Genomic DNA, 11,378 nt, shown 5'->3' with positions numbered 1-11,378 from the left:
ATGGAATTCTTCCAGTTGGTGGAGCTGCAGGTGCTGCTCTTTGCAATGGTTTTGTCCATGTACGCTGTGTCCCTGACAGGGAATGTTCTCCTCATGACCGTCATAAAAGCCAACCCGTCCCTCCACATGCTGATGTATGTTTTCCTCACCAACTTGTCCCTGCTGGAGATCTGCTACACAACGTCCATTGTGCCTAAGATGCTGGTGAGCCTGGTGTCAGAGAACAGAAGGATTTCACTATGGGGTTGTGCCACACAGATGTATTTCTTCATCCTCTTTGCCATCACTGAGTGCTGCCTTCTGGCTGCCATGGCCTATGACCACTACATGGCCATCTGCAACCCGCTGTGCTACACCCTCGTCATGAGAAAGAGGGCCTGCGCCCAGCTGGCCGTAGCCTCCTGGATGGTGGGGATGGAATCATATAATCATACAATATCAGGATTGGAAGGAACCTCAGGAGGTCATCTAGTCCAACCCCCTGCTCAAAGCACGACCAATCCTCAGTTAGTTTTTTGCCCCAAATCGCCCCCTCAAGGATTAAACTCATAACCCTGGGTTTAGCAGGCCAATGCACAAACCACTGAGCTACCCCTTCCTCAGATGCTGGTGGGCTTGAGCCAGACCAGCTATGTCTTCAGTCTGACGTACTGTGGGCCCATCAGGATCAACCACTTCTTCCGAGACATCCCATCCCTCCTGAAGCTGGCCTGCGGGGACACCTCCATGAACGTGTTGGCAGTGTACCTGGTGGCTCTTTTTTTCATAACCTAACCCTTCATACTCATCCTGGCCTCCTACATCTTCATCATTGCCTCCATCCTGAGGATGCCATCAGATGAGGGGGAAGTGCAAGGCCTTCTCCACCTACTCCTCCCACCTAATCATGTTCTTGCTCTTCTATGGTTCCAACATCATCACCTACCTCAGGCGCAAGTCCAGCTACTCAATGGAGAGCGACAAGCTCCTGTCCCTCTTCTACATGGTTTTGACGTCCATGCTGAACCCTATTGTCTACAGCCTGAGGAACAAGGAGGTCAAGGAGGCCCTGTGGAGGATGTTCGGTGGCATGACGTGCCCTCGGTGAATGTAGGGTGAGGTTTCCCAAGGTCACAAATGACTTCCAGTAGGGCCTGGGGGGATGTAAGTGTGTCCAGAGGTGGGTATATTTTCCAAAACCAGCACAACCCACATTGCCAGTCAGAACAGACTGTCCTGCCTGGCCTATCCTGCGGCCCATACACACACAACAGGTCACTCCAGCCAGGGTTCCCAGATGGTAGATGTGGAGAGTCTCCTTCTAGGTCCTTTCTCTTGGGTCTCTCTCCCTAACGGAGCAGGCCTCTTGCCTATGAAGCAATCAACCTGCAGGCTGTTGCCTGATCCCTGGCCCGAGATCCATCCTCTGGGAGGCTGATCATTAGTCAGAGGTAGAGCTAAGCCCACCTCCCTTCAACAGCCAGGGCCCCTTGTGACAGGCACCCAACCACCCTCTGTACTTTGGAAATCTGCCCCATAAATATTTGAATGTCAACAAAATTCCAAACATGCTGCAGAGTCTCTTCCATCAGGCGTGATGAGAGCCATGGGCAACCATGAGTTGTCATCCAATCTTGATTTTAAAATTGTCAGTGATGGAGAATCCACCACAACCCTTGGTAAATTGTTCCAATGGTTAATTACTCTCGCTGTTAAAAAATGTGCCACATTTCCTGTCTGAATTTGTCTAGCTTCAACTTCCAGCCTTTGGATCATGTTAGACCTTTCTCTGCTAGATTCAAAAGCCCAGTATCAATTTTTAGTCCCCCATGTAGGTACTTGTAGATGGCAATCTAGTCATACCTTAACGCTCTCTTTGTTAAGCTAACCAGATTGTGCTCCTTGAGTCTATCACTAGAAGTCATGTTTTCCATTCCTTTAATCATTCTGTGGCTCTTCTTTGAGCCCTCTCCAATTTACTAACAACCTCCTTGAATTGTGGGCACCAGAACTGGCACTGTATTCCAGCAGCGGTCACATCAATGACAAATACAGATGGAAAATAACTTCTCTGCTCCTATTTAAATTTCCCTTATTTATGCATCCCAGGATCACATTAGCCTTTTTGGCCACAGCATCACACTGGGAGCTGAGCTGAATTATATGTAATCACAGAAAAGTATAAAAGGTAATAAATTAATTAACTAAATAAAAAATCCCAGATCCCACTATGCTCACCAGTGGTTCAGGCCATAATTCTCCAGCCTTGAATTGTGATCTTGAACTCTGTTAGGACTATCTTGACATCTACTATCTTTCCCATAGACAGATTGCAAGCTTATAGGTGAGATTTTCCAAGCTTTCTAGAAGATTTAGACAAACAATTCCCATTGGTTTTAATGGGAACAAGGTGATCAAATCCCTTAAGCAGCTTTGAAAGCCTCTGTCTAAATGAGATTGTATTTTATATTAAAGGTTAACCATGAGAGAAGAACAAACAAAAGGAAAATCACAGTGTGTGTGTCTCCTCATTAACTGTTTGTGTCGGAAGTAAGTGAAACATGGTAGCTGTGCCAAGCAGACTCCAAGCACTTTAGTCCCCAATTCAGTATGATGCTTGAACATGTTTAATTTTAAACATGTGAGAGTTTCTACTGAGTTCCATGGCACTAAGAATATGCTTAAAAACTAGACATGTATTTAAGGTACCTTGTTGAATTGGGGCCTTAACGACTAGGTCAGGAGTGTGGTGAGGTGGATTGGGACCTGGATTCCATACAGCCATAGGACCATCAACAAAGCAAAGAGTTTATGATATTTCTGGCTCAACAGTCTGCCAGTTCTGTCCCCTTAGAAGATTCCAATACTCTCTGGCAGTAGGCAACCTCTGTTATATCCTTGGGCATTCGCCCAGCATAGACACTGGATCCATGGATCCTGTCTTAATCCAGGCCTGATTACAGAGCCATATACACCAGATCTAGTATGGGACTTTTTCCAGTCAAGGAGCAAGGGCCTTATCCTCAGCATGACAAGTGATGTGCCACATTCTCCATCTCTTTGAGTCTTAGAATCCACGTTAGTGAGGTGACCAAATCCCATTGAAATTCAGTCAGAATCAGGCACTAATTCCTGCCAGGTCTCTTGAAAATATCAGTCTAAACCAAGATCGGATGCCTTTCTGAATGACACATTCAAGTTCAACCATAATTTGCTGGGCTGGAGGCAGGAATCACTGGATGACGTTCACTGCCCTGTGTTATGCCAAAGGTCAGATGATATGGGACCTTAAAATATATTATGGATTTTGCAGACTTTTATTCACTGTTTTTGATGGGTCCTGCTCACCTGGGAAAGCACTACTTGGGAAAGGATGAAAGAGTTTGCAGAAAAGGGGTCCCAATAATGGCATCAGAACTGGGTGCTAACGGTGTGATTCAATGAAGCGTTGGAGTCTTACAGGCCCTTGTTGCTCAGCTCCTTGCTTCAAAAACAAGCATTACATGGTAGCTGCCCCAGGCAGACTCTGAGGCCAATGTTGCAAGGAGACCCCTAATTTGGGGTGCCTCAGTTTAACTTCAGCCAATCTGGACCTTTTTCTCCAAAAGTGCTGAGCACCGACAACCCCAGCCACACACACTAAGGGTGCTCAGCAAATACAAAACAAAACAAACCAGGTCAAAAGCTCTCAAATAGGACAAAAAAAGAAGAGGCACTCAAATTTAGTGGACACTTTGATAAAAATTGGCTTTGGGGCTTGATTTGTTTCTCAGATGTTCTGAGCACCTGCCGGTCCCATTGGTTTCTTGTGGAGCTGGGTGTGATCAGCAATCCAGAAATCAGGCCCAAGGTATCTCAAAGCCAGAGGACACTTTTGAAGATGATGGCCTAAGATATTCATTGTTCTTGCTTTACATAGATTCTTAGGGGTTATGGCCAGAAAGGATCATTAGATCATCTAGTGTGACTTCTTATATAGCCCAGGCCAGAGATCCTTGCCCAGTTACTACTGGATTGATCCCAATAACTTGGTTTGAGTAAAGCATCTACCAGACAAGTATCCATGTGATGGAATTGGAATGGCTCTGTAATAATTTCTTCACACTGTGTTTTGACATGGTCGTTGGGCCGTTTACTGTACAGATATGCTGTTTTAGCTTAATTAAGGGGCAGTGAGGGTAATCAATCAGGAAAGGAAAAAGAACAGCTCCCGAGAAAAACAACAAGGAGTCTGGTGGCACCTTAAAGACTAACAGATTTATTTGGGCATAAGCTTTCGTGAGTAAAAACCTCACTTCTTCGGAAGCCACTTCTCAGCAAACACCTGAGATCTGATATTGACAATGCCAGAATAGGTAAAGGCTTGGGAATCAGAGAATTAAACGAATGCTGGCAGAAGTACAAAGCAAGTTGTCTGGGGGAAGCAGGGAAAGGAAGCAGAGAGACAGGCTCCCGCTGCGGTGTCTGAAGAACCAAGGCCATTAGTTAAACCAGATTATGTGTTGTTTTAAAATTCATATTTTTCCTTCTAAATGCCTTGTGCCTAGTTTTAAAAGAAACCAAACTTTGGTTTCGGAAGGCTGTCTGAACATTCTATTTGCCACTGGTCACAGTGGCAAGTTGATACACAGTAAAGCTTCACATAACACAAATTTCCAGGGCAGTTTGTGTTTAGAATCCACCCTCATTTCCTGCTGACTTCACAAGCAGCGCTGAGCTCCGAGTTAATTCATTTTCATTAATGTGGGCCTAATCCTGAATTATGTGGGCTTGATTCTGCCATCCTTATTCACCGAAGTAACTAGCACTCACTCAAGTGACCACATCGGCTTTGAGATGGCAAATTGTCTGAGTAACGGATACTTATATGAGCGAGGGCTTCAGGAGGAGGCCACATTTGCAACAAAACTCTGTGGAAGATCTGATGGACTTAAGAAAAGCCTTTAGACTCAATTCTTCAACCTTTATTCACTCAAGCAATGATTAATCTTTGTGGATGCAGGAAGGAGAACTCTGGGACTAATTACTACAGCAAGGATTGCTCACAAGGGCATTGAAAGATTGGTTGCTTATTTTAATCTTCATGGATCCTCACCTACTGAGGTTGGCGTTCGAGGCAGGCAATGCCCTGGGTATTCTGTAGTAGTTTTCTGACTTCTGTGAGATCACTCATACGGGTTTGTATCCCTAGATATGTTCTTTGGTTCATACTTTCAGAAGCCTGATGAGCTACCAAAGAAGTGACCCTTTGTTCTCAAGACAGGTGAGACACTCTCTTGATTTTATTAGGGAACTGAGGCTGGTCTACACATAAAACTTAGGTTGACCTAGCTACGTTACTCAGGTATGTGAAAAATTCACATCGCTGCAAGACATAGGTAAGCTGACCTAATCCCCAGTATAGACATTGCTATGACAATGGGAGAATTCTTCCATCAACCCCTTGAGGGGTAGAATTACCTAAAGTGATAGAAATACCCCTTCCATCACTGCAGCAAATATCCACATTGCAGTGTTACAGTGGCACAGCTGCGGTGCTGTAGCATCTGTAGAGTAGACAAGCCTTGGTACATGATGATATTGTTTGGTTTTACAAAGATCTTATTGACTCAGCTAATCATGACAAAGCAGGATGCTATAGGAGAGAATAACACGCAATGGGTGTAGATGGGCTGGGAACAGAATGCACAGAATTAGGCTATCGTGGTTGCATGTTCAATAAGCATCTAGTTCTTTCTTTCTTTCTTTCGTTCTTTCGTTCTTTTGGATTAATTAGCACCCCTGTGCGACTGGGGTGGCAGTAAGGAGGGACTGGGGATTCAGGTCCTTTGTTTCACCATTCAGAGGGATGTTTCCCCACAGTCATAGAATCATAGAAAAGTAGGACTAGAAGGGACATCGACAGGGCTTCTAGTCCAGTGCCCTGCACAGAGGCAGTGCTAAGTATTATCTACACCATCCCTGACAGGTGTTTGTCTAACCTACTCTTAAAAATCTCCAGTGGGAGAATCTCCCTAGGGAATTTGTTCCAGTGCTTAACCACCCTGACAGTTAGGAAGTTTTTCCTAATTTCTAACCTACATTTCCCTTGAATAATTTAAGTCCATTGCTTCTTGTGCTGTCCTCAGTAGTTAACAAGAACAATTTATCACCCTCTTCTCTATAACGCATTTTACATACTTGAAGACTGTTACATATCCCCCTTCAGTCTCCTCTTCTCAAGACTAAGTAAACTGAATTTTGTCAATCTTTCCTCGTAGATCATGTTTTCTAGACCTTTAATCGTGTTTGTTGCTCTCCTCTGGATTTTCTCCAGTTTGTCTACATCTTTCCTGAAGTGTGGTGACCAGAACTGGACATAGTACTCCAACTGAGGCCATATCAGTGCTGAATAGACTGGAAAAATTACTTCTGTCTTGCTTACAACACTCCTGCTAATACATCCCAAAATGATGTTTGCTTTTTTTGCAACAATATTACATTGTTGATTCATATTTAGTTTGTGATCCACTGTGTCCCCCAGATCCTTTTCTGCAATACTGCTTCTTGGGCAGTTGTTTCCCATTTTGTATTTGTGCAATTAATTATTCCTTCCTAAGTATAGAACTTTTCATTTGTCCTTATTGAATTTCAACCTGTTTACTTGAGACCATTTCTCCAGTTTGTCCAGATCATTTTGAATTGTAATCCTGTCCTACAAAGTGCTTGCAACCTGTCCCAGCTTGGTATCATCTGTAAACATTACAAGTGTACTTTCTATTGCGTTATCCACATCATTTATGAAGATATTCAATAGAATTGGACCCAAGGGAGATCCCTGAAGGACATGCCCGTCTAGCTCAATTGTGAACCATTGATAACTACTCTCTGAGTATGGTTTTCCAGCCAGTTGTGCACCCTCTAATAGAATATTTGTCTAGTTCAGTGGTTTTCACCTGTGGTCAACAGACCCCTGGGGGTCTGCAGTCTATGTCTAAAATTTCCAAAGGGGTCAACACCTCCATTTGAAAACTTTTTTGGGTCTGCAAATGAAAAAAGGTTGGAAACTACTCATCTAGGCTGTATTTCCAAGGTGCAAGGCAGTGCCCTGGACCATTCCTCAAGATTCTTCCTGGTTTGTTCCAGAAAAATAATAATATGCAGAATACTATGGGCTTGAATCTTCCCTGCCTTGAGTCTGCATATGGGATTATTTAGTTGGGGTTGGTCCTGCTTTGAGCAGGGGGTTGGACTAGATGACCTCCTGGTATCTTCCAACCCTCATATTCTATGATTCTATGTGCCCCTGAGCAAAATGGGTGTGAAAAGTGTCTCAGACCCCTTGGCACTCGCTTTGCAGAAGGGTAAATGGCCGTACAAAGCACAAGTAATGCTGCTCCCAACATTATTTGAGTACATGGGGAAATTTCAAGTTTTTGCTGAAAACTGAAAGATGTGGGGTAAAAATGTGATTTGCAGTTTGTTCCTGAAATCCCCCTTTTTGTCTATTGCCAGAAAAGAGTCCATATTTCACCAAAATAAATAACTGGGCAAAATAAAAAAATGAATAGTCTCTAAATGTAACATATCCACCACCAGCTCTCTTGACTCTTTGGAAGGCAGGAGAAACGCTCACACATCCTTTCCTCTACTTTCCTCAGGCCTCAAACTGAAGCTGCTGTTTTGCTGGGAGAGTAACCTAAATTTGAATTAAGACACCCACAGTAAATGGCCTGAATTCCTGGAGTCATGTGACTACATCAGACTCTTGGCTTCCATTTAAAATCAAGTTTCTAGGTTTTTTTAGATACAATGAAAATCTTGAAAATGGCTCCCAAGTGTAACTGAGACAGTGATATCTGCCTGAGTGTGCAGAGAGCCTGAGACAATAGCTCTCCGAGGAGGGAGTTGCCCTGAGTGTAATCAATGCAGCAACTCCTGTCTGAGTTAGTGGAGAGACTGAGAGAATCACTCTTTGGGGAGGGGAGAAGCTGGCTTAAATGTAACCAACACAGCAACATCGGCCTGAGTGTGCAGAGAGCCTGAGATAATAGCTTTCAGTTGGGGGAACTGCACCATTCATGTCAATGGAGTGTTGGACCAACTAGCCTTGGGAGGACCCCACCAACCATATCTCAGCACAGGACACTGTGAGTGTAGAAGGAGGTGAAGATCACAGTGGGACGAGCCTCACCCCCCTCCCAAGGCCAGTGGTTCAAACACTCCATTAAGATAAATGATGCAGTTCTCCCCACTGAGAGCTATTGTCTCAGGCTCTCTGCACACTCGGGCAGATATCATTGTCTCAGTTACACTTGGGAGCCATCCTCAAGCTTTCCACTGTAACTTTAAAATCTAGAAACTTGTTCTTAAATTAAAGCCGAGATTTTGCTGTAACCATGTCCTTTGGAAATTAGTGCTTGTGTCTCAATCAAGTGTAGACTAACCCCCATAAGCAGAGAAGCAACTTCCCATTTGAGGCCCAAGGAAATGGGAGGGAAGAATGAGTGAATCTTTCCTCTGCCTTCCCAAGGGAGCTGGTGGATGGATGATCTGTTCATTTAGGCCTGACCTCTCACACCAGGATAGAGAGGCAGAGCAGAGGAAGAGTGTCTGCAATTAGACACCTTTGACTGGCCTGTGCCAGCTGACCTGGGATCATGCGGTTTGGGCTGTGGTGTTGTTTCATGGTAGCATAGACTTCTGAGCTTAGGCTGGAGTCTGGGTTCTAGGCTCCTGCGAGGTGGGAGGGTCCCAAAGCAGTGACTGCAGCCCAAGTGTGTAAGTCTGCACTGCAATTAAACAGCCCTGCAGCCCGCGTCAGCTGGCACTGTCCAGCCATGGGGATCTAACTGCAGTGTAGACATACCCTCAGGTATGTTAGCAGCCAGCCAGGTCAGCCAAACCCAGGGCAGGAGGCAAAGGGAGGGCACAAACTAAGGGCCATATTATCCAAACCGCTCAGCGTGGCGGGTGACAAACTGTGTCAAAAATCTGATTCAGGAGTTGCTGGCTGATGGGCGTTTTTGAAAACCTGGCTCTTTTCCTTGCCAAAATGGGAGTGAAGCCTTTTTGGGAAGTCTACCTGCAGTTGTAGGTGCCAAGCTGCTGGAAATCAGGCCCTGACATTTTCACAAGCACCAAAGTGGTTTAGGGGCCTAACTCCTATTGCTAGAGTCATTGGGATTTGGGCTCCTAAACAGCTTAGTGGCTTTTGGAAAATCCCACTCCATCTAACAAGCTCAATGCTGAAACATCACAGTCCAGGAGATGTACCAGGGAACATAATGGGGTGCAGAGCTCTGTCTTTGTGTAGGTGCCCTCATGACTGTCTGAGCATCTCCCAAACGTTAATGGATTTTCTCCACACAACCCCCCTGTGAGGTCGGGGAGGATTGCAGCCATTTTACAGATGAGGAACTAGGGCATAGGGAAGATTGAGGGACTTTACTAAAATCATACAGGATATTTGTAGCTGAGTTGGGCACAGAACCCACCTCTCTTTAATCCCCACTTAAGCCTAACCCAGCCCAGTTCATCAGCCACTTGACCAGTCCAATGGGAAAAGCCCCAATAAATTCAAGGTGCTTTACCCTAGTATAGCACACATTGTCAAACAGCTCAATACCAGAGCTAGGTGTGAGGCAGAGAATATTCATTTATTTTCCTCACCCAGACTTGCCTCCCCTTCCAAGCTCAGCCAGAAAATCTACCACACCTGGTTCTGAAACTGGGGCCATTTTCTTGAAGTTTCCTTCCCAAGGAAAAGAAAAAAATGGGTGCGAAGGAAAACAAACATGTAGAAGTGCTCAAAATTTTTCATTTGGAAGCGGAAACAATGTTGGAAAATGGTCTTTTTTAAATGGAAACTTTTAATGGAAATTGTAGATTTTGAATGAAATATTCTGGTTTTATGATTGAAAAGACATTATTATTATTATGTTTTCCCCACTCTCTCCCTCCCCCTCTTTTCATGATGCCCATTTTGGGTGCCAGGGGTGCATTTATCTAATTGAGAAGTGATTTTTTCATGGCAGAAGATTCTCACAAAATCCTAAAATTGAGGTGAAAAAGGCTGTGAAACATCCCTAGACCAGACTGACACAAAATGAGCACATTAATTGAATTACTATTATTTTATTGTAATTTTTAATCAAAATATTTTATGACCTATCTATATAAACTGATAACATTCATTTCAATTTTTATAGTATGTTTAAAATTAATTGACCCTGGAATTGTTTCTGCAAGTTCTTTTCCTGCCAGCACAATCTTAGATCTCTGTACTGAATCTTGTTCTGTTGTCTCAAAATCTGACATAGACAACACGTACATCACACATAGCATCACACCCTTAAAAATGAGTACAAAATTTCATGCAAGTAGCAACCTGAGCTTCAGTGAAACTGCAAACGTTAGTCCTGAAACCAAGTGAGTGATAGAACAGCCAGTGTGGCACTGATTCACAAAGTTTTTCTCAGGCTGTTTAGGAGGGAACACAGAAGCAGACAGAAAAAAATTGTTGAGGTCTCTGAAAAAATGGTTAATTTAAGCACACAATTCATTCCATTGTAGTCAAGTGCTTAAAATCAACTGTTTCCTTTACCTTCCTGTATAATGAGTTACATATTCATGATCCCCTAATTTTTTCCAGATAATGGCCAGAACCTGCTTACCAGAGTCAATAATTCAATTCAGATTCCTCCCCGTTAGAGCTGCTGAGGGGGATTTTTGTGTGAAAATTGTTGAAAGAAAACAAACTTCTGATTTTGTCTGAATATTTCCACTTGTTTCCCTGTTTTTGGTTGAAAAAAATGTTTTCAGTTTTGGGGTATTCCCCCGTCCACTTTCACATTTCAACTTTGCCCACATTTTTTTCTAGTGAAAAAACCTGCACTTTTTGTTTTTATTTCTTTCCCCTGGAAACATGCATTAATAGTGGCAAGGTAAGGACAAAGTGTTACTTTCTCTCCCTTTCACTTTTTTATACTCATTTCAATATTTTTCTGGTGGAAAAAAAGTTTGGTTTTCAAACTTTCTCTTTAATTTATTATAGTCAGAAAAGTGAGATACAAGTCTATTTCTTTTCCAGTGAGAGAAAATATTTTCTCACGGCTTTAAATGTTCTTTTTATTTTTTCACATTCTTATGGGCTAAGAAATTGAAATAAAATGGGGGGGGGAATCTCTCACTTTTTTAACTTTTTCTATTAAAAAAGTGAGAGAAGAGTAAAAGTAAAAGCAAAACTCCATCTTTTTCACTTTTCCAATGCAGATAAAAACATTAAAATGTTTCCAAATGTGTTCTCTTCCCCCATTTTCTCTCCAAGGTGGAACAAGCAGGTAGGACTATCTCTAGTCTTGTGAAAACGACAAATGTATTGACAGCTTTTTGCAGGGCCTCCTTGACCTCCCTATTTC

At 43.3% G+C, this 11,378-nt stretch overlaps 1 pseudogene; it reads left to right on the top strand.

Moving 5' to 3' along the window:
* LOC128845953 (olfactory receptor 10A4-like) lies at positions 1 to 1,908 on the top strand (annotated as a pseudogene).
* The last annotated feature ends 9,470 nt before the right edge of the window (positions 1,909 to 11,378 follow it).

The sequence above is a fragment of the Malaclemys terrapin genome, chromosome 12, assembly GCF_027887155.1.
Source record: "Malaclemys terrapin pileata isolate rMalTer1 chromosome 12, rMalTer1.hap1, whole genome shotgun sequence".
NCBI lineage: Eukaryota > Metazoa > Chordata > Testudines > Emydidae > Malaclemys > Malaclemys terrapin.
This window is presented reverse-complemented; position numbering and strand designations above follow the sequence as displayed.